Source organism: Camelus ferus, chromosome 13, assembly GCF_009834535.1.
Source record: "Camelus ferus isolate YT-003-E chromosome 13, BCGSAC_Cfer_1.0, whole genome shotgun sequence".
Lineage (NCBI taxonomy): Eukaryota > Metazoa > Chordata > Mammalia > Artiodactyla > Camelidae > Camelus > Camelus ferus.
This window is the reverse complement of record NC_045708.1, coordinates 47,874,288-47,883,740: the sequence shown is the minus strand read 5'-3', so window position 1 is coordinate 47,883,740 and position 9,453 is coordinate 47,874,288. Positions and strand designations below refer to the sequence as shown.

The 9,453-nt window shown below is 41.4% G+C and overlaps 1 protein-coding gene across 2 annotated transcripts in view; it reads right to left on the bottom strand.

Annotated features, from left to right (window-relative positions):
* Positions 1-263: 263 nt before the first annotated feature.
* The window catches only part of CACHD1 (cache domain containing 1), a 213,124-nt gene continuing 203,934 nt past the window's right edge, over positions 264-9,453 (bottom strand). For both annotated transcript variants that reach the window (XR_004325118.1, XR_004325119.1), the window contains exons 27-28: positions 686-875; positions 264-376 (exon numbers count right to left, since the gene is read on the bottom strand). The gene's annotated coding sequence lies outside the window, so the exon portion shown is untranslated. The remainder of the gene's footprint in view (positions 377-685; positions 876-9,453) is intronic.

The following is a 9,453-nucleotide window of genomic DNA, read 5'->3' as shown; positions in this document are numbered from 1 at the left end:
TGCTTTCAAATGCACCAGGGGTAAATAAAAAACTAAAAATGCATCAGGGATTTTGTTTTTATTTAGATATGGTGAGGCCAGTGGCTCCAGAGATGGCCATTAATTCAGAGATAGTCTGATGGTTGTTAACTAAACTTATTTCGGTCATCATTTTGCAGTCTGTGCATGTATCAAATCGTCACATTGTACACCTAAAGTTAATACTATATTATATGTCACTTATGTCTCAATAAAACTGGATTAATAGATAGTTTGTTACTCACAGTTTCCAAGAGAGGAGGGCATGCCAGGCCAGGCCACTTGGGGAAACACCAGGGTTGGTCAGGAGGCTGGGGGAGTGTGGAGGAGACATGGCCACAAGCCTTTATGGTGGTTTCTATGGGAAAGACAAGGTGGGGTGAGCAGATTTAGGACTGGCTAGTTTGAATAACATCAGTGGGCTCTGGGCTATAGGGGTGGTCCCTAGGTGTGCCTGGCTCTGTGGTGCTTTAGGACAGGGGGATAGTGTCCTGGACTATAGAAGCCTGATAAAAGTGGGCAGGGGGAAGCATGGACTCAGGATCGGTTGGTCTGTATATCACAGACACATTTTCATTCTCTAGGAAGTAGCTAATCCTGGTCCCCTCCTGGTCCCCAAGATGTCAAATACATACATGTATTTAAAACTATAACTCAAGATGCTTACTGTCTCATTCAGCTCTTCCAATATGCTCTTCTTCCCTTGCCTGGAACTCTTCCCTCTCCTTGTTTGCGTGACTATTATTCATCCTTCAGATTCTAACTGGAAGGTCATTTATCAGGTTGGCCATGTGAGAGCAGTTTGTCCTTTTCATTCATCACCGTATCCCCAGTGCTCAGCCTGGCATCTTCATGATCTACAGAGGAATTTAATACAAGTATTAAGCCTCAAATCTTAAGGTTCTGTTTGAGTGAAGATTATAAGTCTATTTCCCAAAGAGTCAAAGCTGATGCATTTAAAATATTTGAACGGCTGTGATTCAGTTTCCTTTTTCTTGCTGTTGGCCCTACCAACCTCTCCCTTTGGGTTTATATAATTATATAAACCATGCGTGCGGCAGAAGAGTTTCGATTAGCAGTTGAATCTATTAGTTAACAGCCTGACGTTGCAATGTGTACCTTACACAGTTTCCAGAGCCTCTTAAACCTCCTATTTAAATTAAGTAGGTCAGACAACTTCTTAAAGGCTTCACACTGTTAAAAACATTCGGTAATGCTGTTACTGCCACTGGTTTTGCAACTTTGAAACATATGCTCCTATTTCCAAAGTGAGATTTTGGAGTTATTGGAAACTTTAGAAATTTGACCTGATTTCATCATTTCAAAAACCTCCAAACTTTTACAAGTTACCCTATTTCTATACCATACATATTTTGTCCTATTGCCTTGGAGAAAAGACTCCATTCAAATGATTCTGCACTTTCTCTAACTCACCATGATGTTTAAAATAGAGAATGGCTTGGCAGCAAGCTGCATACTGTGGCTGCTCTTGAATGTCTGACAAAGGAATGAAAAACGGTAGAAAGTGTCTTCTGATTACATTTATGTCAATCTGTATTCTTTTCCTTTGATGGAAAACTTTCTGTATTTTCCAAATGAGGCATTTTGCCCCTGAGCAGCGAAGGAGAGGTTTTCACCTATGCCTAACCTTTCATTACAATGGAATTTGAGTGCTGATAAAATTATCAAGACATTTAACAAAAGATGACATTTCCCAGGTTACATATATTGAGTATTTTTCCTTTAAGAAGGAGGGGAGGGACCTCAGAAATGTCCTTTTCACTAGCCCTGATATACTCTTACTAATCATGAATTAGGGATGGAGAGCAAGTAGGCACGAAGGCAGAGCAATGCGCTGTTCACTCTCCCAGGCTGTCACTCAGTGGGCGCACGTCAAGCAGCAGCCACGTGCCTGACATTGGGTCAGGTGATGGGAACTTGAAAAATGCAGTCCTTGTCTTTGTGGAGCAGGAGTGTCATTTTTGAAGCCCTCTTAGTGAGCTTGGCTTCTCTCCTTCTGCTCCCAGAGATATTTATTACATGGACCTCTAGGTTTTAAGAAACAGAAGCCAAGTCAATTCAGATGAAGCAAAAAAAGGAAAGTTCCTATAAGGCAGAGGGAGATCTCGTGGAATTTAGGGGTAGCACTGTGGAAGGACAGGATGTAGGTCACGTCTGTCACGGGAATCTGGCCACACTTGGTCGCTCTCTCCCTTCTGTCCCTCTGCACGTCGGCAACATCCTTTTCTCCTCTACTTTACTCTTTAGTTCACAAAGCAGAATAAAGGGTCACTCTTCAGCTCTCGAGTTTATTGCTCTCCTGTACAAAAGGACACCTGATTTGGGAATCATTTTAATCTCCAAATTTTCAGGAAATGTCATCTGATTGCCGTAGCTTGGGTCAGATGCCCACTCGTGGACCAACTGATGGTAGCCAAGGGAACAGGGCTATTTTGTACACTCTTGGGTCTTATGAGTCACCTCCATGATCGTGTGGATTTAGAGTGGCAGTTTGGGGATCCTTCCCAGACAAGTTATCTAGCTGAACGGATAACCTCATATGTATCCAAAGTAACACTGCAAGCTAACTTTTTCTAACCAAGAAAGTAATAGTCATTGTTAAAATTTTGGAAAATAAAGAAATACAGAGGGAAAATATAACCATCTGTCATTATAAAACAAAAAAACTACTGTTAGTTAACATTTTAGAATATTTTTTTAACTCTTCTATTTATGCAAACTTACCTCTCTATATATTTAAAATCTGGTATTAAACATACAATTTTGTATTTTTTCAAGACAACATTACATCTTAAACATTTTCGTGTCATTATTTATTCTTTAAAAATAATTTCAAATGACTGCAAGTATTTCACTGCATAATTTCTTTAATCAATTCTCTATGGTTTTCTCACTTCTGATTTTTTCACTGCTAAAAAAATGAGATAATATGATAGTAAATATCCTTGTAAATAAACCTTAATGTACTTCTTTAACCATTACTTTTAGCCAGTAAAAAGGGGACAAAAGTAAAGTTTTAGAGATATGTGTTCTTAGGGAAGCAGAGTAAAAGGTTAATTGAACAACAAGGCTTACCACCCCTCATGAGAAACACTGCTAATAAAGACAAGACGAATGTCAAATTTTAGCGTCATCACCACCACCCACCCAAGCACCTGTTCTTTTTCGTTCTCCACTTGCAGCCTGTCCCTGGTAAACGGTTCTTCATTTTTTCTGGCCCTTCCATCTTTCCCTGGAGCCCCTCAAACTCTGTGCACTTCCTTTACACTTGCACTGGGCACCATCTTTCCAACAACAGTTATAACATTGTGCTAAAGTTGTTTCCGGGAGCTTGTAAGTTCCTGGAGGGTAAAGCCTGTGTATTCTGGTTCTTCGTATATCCAACATGTAGCACAGTGCCTGGTATACAATGTATGACCAATGATTTGTGAATCAATAAATTAATGAATAAGTAAATAAACGACATCATTGGTCAATTTCCTAACTTCCCATTAAACATAAGACTCTTTTCTGTAGGCTTTTCCTGAATACCACCAGTGTCCTAGCCAGAGGAGGAAGTGTGATGGAGTGAATTCACAATGTATTTATTCACTTACCCAGTAAACACCCATTGTTTATTACATGCTACTGGGGACTCCTAGTTCTCAGGTAATTCTTACACAGCACATCTGGGTTCCTGGAGGTACAGAAGTCTGAATAATGACTATGGTTTCCAAACACAGGTAGTGTTTATTATTAAGACATCTTACATACAAATCTAAATTGTTGGCTTTTTTTTTTTTAACTGCCAATCTGCATGGCAGTAATGTTAAAGCTGGCTGCCCTCGTTTAGATGGGGGGTTTATTAGCCTCTTCAGGTTGTCAGATATATTAATTTGCTTATCCAGGAAGTACCTATTGATGTCAGTCTTGTGCCTGTGGACTTGGGTGGGCATTCAGCATGATGATCTCTGCGTTAGACTAATTAATCTGGATAACTTGCAATTGTTGATGCAGAATAGAGGGCACAGTAGAAACAAGTCCCTGGGGACTGAACTCTCGATTAGGAATCAAGAATCCTGGATTTGAGTTCCAGCTCTGCCCTCATCTCACTTTGCGACCTTGAGTAAAACCTTTAAGAATATCAATTTCTTTACCTGTATAAATGATAGGAGAGAGCCTCCAAGGTCCTTCAGCTCTACAATTAGAGAATTATCATTTTGCTGGTTAGGGGAGGTGAATAACAGGTACCCCCACAGGGGGGTGATGAAAAGTTTTGGAGGTAGATAGTGGTGATGGTTGCACAACATCACCGATGTACTGAATGCCACTCAATTGTACACTTACAGAGGGTTAAGATGGCAAATTTTATGCTACATGTGTTTTACCATAATACAAATTTTAAATTAAAAATAGAAAGCATCCACATAGATTTGGACAGTCCTCTTACACTGGCAGTCAGTCAGCCAATCCCTTAATCAGTGAGGCTTACGAGACAGTGAGGAGAGGGGAGGAGAGCCTAGGACAGCTCTGATGCCAAGGTGCTTTGGCTTCATGCTTCTCTTAAACTCCTTGCCTGGACGCTCTTTCACAGTCTGGCCCTGCCTCCCTCGGGACAGGGACTGGCAGGGTCTCCAGGCTGCCTACACCATCCGTCTCTAACCCAAAGGAGGAAACTACCACATCCCCATCAATCTGGACCCTGCGGGAAAAATGTTTTCTCTCTTTGCCTTTTCTTCCAGCTAAGACAGGCTGGAGTTTTTGAAACTAAAATGAACTTAGAAATGTTTGAAAAAGGCAAAAATAGTCTGCATCTCAGTTTGCTTCTTCTTATTCCTGCTCAGGCTGCTGCTCCTACTTCTGGATACCATTTAGGACTGCCATTGAATGCCAGGGATTTTTTCCTGTGCAAAAGATTCATTTAACATTCACTCATTCCTAACAACTCCCAAGGGCTTCACGGTTTACGTCTTCTCATTAATTTGGTTGAAAGTTCAAATCCCTTGTAGGAATTCTAGTCATCATCCTGCGAGGATGGTATTCACCTGACCTGTCTTCCCACCCACCCCAGCACAAGTCCCTTCTTTGCTGAAATTCCACATTTGCATCCCTGCACCTGTAAGATACGAAGATTTGACCTAATCTGAAAGGGCTGTGGCTCTTTGGAGGCCAACAGAGAACAGCTCTAAGGTGGCATCTTTTTCTCTCAAGAGCACATGCCCATTGGCTTTGTCTCTCTGCCCTTTCCAACTTTTCCATAATTAAAAGGCTGAACTGGTATCCTTTTCCTATTCATCCATTCTGCTTCCCCTCTCTGTAAACTGATTCCTGAACACAAAACACATGCCAATGAGTTTGCACAGTAAATGACTCACAAGTCCTGTCCTGTCTGGGTCTCCTTCATGGCGCTGGCCATGCAGCACACAAAACACATTCTCCACAAACAGAACACCTGCCACCACCTCCATTTAACAAACGGAATACATTCCTCTCTTTCTCCAACCATCTTCCGTGTGTGGCCTTAGCTGCCTGGCCACCCTCGTCTGGAGCACAGGCTGAGCTTGGTGACTGGTAACCAGTGAAAGGATGGCAGAGACGGGAACCAGGGGGTGCACGTGCTTGAGGAAGAACTGATTTAATTTGTCGCAAGATGAAAAATTAAAACATTATCTCATGACAGACACAAAACCAGACACAGTTCTGTGAATTTTACCTTTTTCACACACATTAAAATGCACAGATTGCAACTGCCCTGTTTTAACAAACAGGTTCATTCACGTGACCCACATCTTGCCCTCACTCTCATGCCTCTTACCCATCTCCCCCACTCTCAGAAGAAACCACAGCTTTGAGTTTCTTTTTCCATGTAGATTAGTTCTTCCTGCTCTAGAATGTCATCTCAGTGGGCTTGCTCAGAATGCACTTCCTGTGTCTGCCTCCTTCTGCTTAGCCTACTGCCAGTGAGATCCACCCACGATGTGTGTGTCTCAGTAGCTCATTTCTTCTGTTGCTGAGTAGTGTCTTACTGTTATGCATTTAATTTTAAATTATTTTAATAATACAAACAGTATATGATTTTTTTTTCCTTGCAGAAATCTGAAACATTGCAGGTAAGAAGTCCAGTATCCTGTGGCCACTGCTGCCCCTTCTTCTTTCCACCTGGAGACGATTACTGGGATCTGTTGGTGCAGATCCTTTAAGCCTCTCCCCCTATGCATTCACATATGTGTATATGTCCCCTTAGAAAACATGTAAGATTGTTTATTGTGGTTTTTTAAACAGTAGGCACCACATTATATGTACCTCCTTGCAACTTGCTTTTCTTACTCAACAAGATGTTTTGCAGATAAAACCGTGTTTGTGTAGAGATCCACCCTTTAAAACAACTAACACAAAGCATTTCATAATATAGATGCCCCACATTTTAGTCATTACTGAGATTGTTTCCAATTCTATTTCAATAAATGCTTCAGTAAACATAGTTGTCAAATTTCCTTATGCACACAAGTTAGTGTTTCTGTAGGACAGATGTGGAGAAGTGGAATTTCTAAGTCAGAGTGTATTTAAATTTCAGTATTTACCGAAGTATCTATACCAATTTACGTACCCTACTAATACTTAGAGTGTTCTACAACTTTGAAATTTTTGCCCATCTATAAGTGAGAAAAATCTTACCTCATTTCAATTTGTGTCTCATTCATTCTAGAGGGGCTGAACATTTCTATATATGATTACTTGCTATTTGTGTTTTCTTTTCACTGAGGAGGAACTTCTGGCCAGGTTTTCCCATTAGATAATTTCTCTTTTGCATAATAGTTTTATTAAAGTTATTCTTCCTAATAGGTTACTTTTAATATATACTATTATTCTCAGTGCCAAGCCTTTGTCTATTCTATTTTTTGTAGTCAATTTTTTTTTGTTATTTTTTGTAGTACAGAGATTTTAAATTACACCAATCTTTGACTTACGACTTTTCCTTTTTCAGATCCTATTTAAAAAAATTTCACCAAGGTCATAAGCACAGGGTTTCAGTTCCTTCTGATATTGTTATAGTGGAGAGTGGATTCTGATGTGCTTGTGGAACATTCCGATAAGGCAATTCCAATCTCTTCCAATCTTTTAGCGAAGTAACCTTACTCCTATCATGTTAGGCATCTTCCATTTTCAGCTGTATCTTTCACTCTTATTTCTACTTCGGGGGGCTAAATAAAAAGTAAGAAATGATCCCATTTTAGTATCTTTTGTTCCTTTTTTTTAAACCACCTTAAATTCTGGTCAGAAAAAAAAAGTGTATTCACTCAGCAAATATCTGTAGATGCCTGCCTGAGATAGGCACCAGGATGCAGCATGAAGAAAGAAAGATACCCCGGACTGTGCGGAGCTCAGCCTGGCAGGGAGGCAGACATAAGACAGTGAGTGTCATGAGCATGGAGGAGATGTGCTGTGATATCCAGATGTCAGCTGAGGTCAGACTGTCCTTGGAGACTTCAATAAAATTGGTTTGGAGCTTTCGTCCCAGGTCCTGTGGAAGTCCAATGACCTTCCCAAAGTTTCTGTGAATTCCTCAGGGCTTTTGTTGCTTCTGGCTCTGAGTTTTCACTTCACTCAGCTCTTTTGCTTGTCTCTGACCCCTGTCAGAACTTGGTCCCTTCTCCTTGATTTCCCCTAAAGTCACTCACTCAAGGCTTGTGTTTATGAAACTCCAGTGAAGTGGTGGGGAGATGCGAGCATCCATGTGATAGACAAATGGAAACCCAACACTCTTTCAGCCTCCTCACCACCCAGTGCCTAGTGTATCTTTCACTGGTCACCTTTCTCTGTGGCTCCCAGAGCCTTTGGGTTTGGTGTCCTTTTTCTGCCCCAAATCTCTCCATACATCTCCCACCTTCTTGCTTTCCAATCCCTTCAGAAGCTTCATTCACGGTTTATTATGCAGAGCAATTTCACACAATCGACTCATCCTTTTGCAGAAAAACTGGCAAGGGATTCAGAGTTTTGGTCTTTTTTTCCCCTCTCTGTTAAGTGGAAGGGCCAGCATAAAAACGGATTTGCCCATTGATAAGGAATGGGCCACGTGGACTTTACGGGATGCTTCTGCCATCAAGTCCTCCTTCTGGGTGTGATGGAGCCAATCAGTCCTTGTATGGGCTTTTCCGGTTGCTATCATGGCTAATGAGGCTCAATGTCCACTGGAAGTCAAATCCTCCACCATCTCAGCATTGGTGAGTTCTAACCAGTTTTTGTTCCTTCTCTGCAGCTGTCTCCTGGAGACTTAGATAAGAGTAATTGGTTTCTAGTTGAGGGAGGGGCAGGGGTATGATCCCAGGAGCAACAGCCTTGGTAACAGAGAGGAATGTTGCTTTTAATTAGAATGCCTTCCTTCTAGTGGAACTGGCATCCTCCCCAAAAAACCATCCCAAAGATTATGTTCAGCCATGAAAGTTTAAAGGGAAATGAAGGAATAATCTCAGCTAATCACTGAGATAGGAGGTTGGAGTCGTTGCCATCCTCCAATGCCTGCAGGCTTGTCCTAATCAACGGCTTGAGCCTGCTCTTCTGTGACTCGGGGAGGCCTGGGGGACGTCAGATTTTCTATAAACAAAAGGCAGGGGCTAGGGGACGGGTAGCCCACAGGGTCCTGTTCCCTTTTGAGATGGCCCTAATCAAAAAGAAAAAGGGAAAATAAATCTTGGCAAGGAAGTAGAGAGGTTGGAACTCTTGCACACTGCTGGCGGGGATGTAAAATGAAGCAGTCACTCTAGAAAACAGTCTGGCAGTTCCTCAAAATGTTAAACATAAAATTACCATGTGACTAAGTGATTCAACTCCCGTGTTTAAATCCAAAGGAATTGAAAACCAGTACTCAGATACTTGTACACAAATGCTCAAAGAGGCACTATCCAGGATTGACAAGAAATGGAAACAACCCAAATGTCCATCACATGCTGAATGAATAAACAAAATGTGGTAACTCCATACAACGCAACAGGTATTTTTCAGCCACAAAAAGGAGTCAAGTACAGATACATGCTACAACACGAGTGAACATTGTACTCAGTGAAAGAAGCCAGATACAAAAGGTCACATTGTATTTAGTTGAAATGTTCAGATGAGGAAAGTCCATAAAGACAGAAAGATTGGTGGTTTCTAGGGGATAAGGAATCCGGAAAAGGGAGTGAGGGCTTGATGGGTACAGAGTTTCCCTTTGGGGTTGCAAAAGTTTTGGAACTAGATGGAGGTGATGACCACGTAACATTTTGAATGTACTAAATGCCACTAAATTATATACTTCAAAATGGTTACTCTTATGGTACATGAAATTTAATAAAAATAAGGTTACTCAGACCTCCAGGTAGAGAACTAGTTGGAAGGGGCAAGGGTGGCGATGGGAGATGAGGAGGGAAGCTGCTGCAGGTCCGGGTGAGGAAGGAGAGC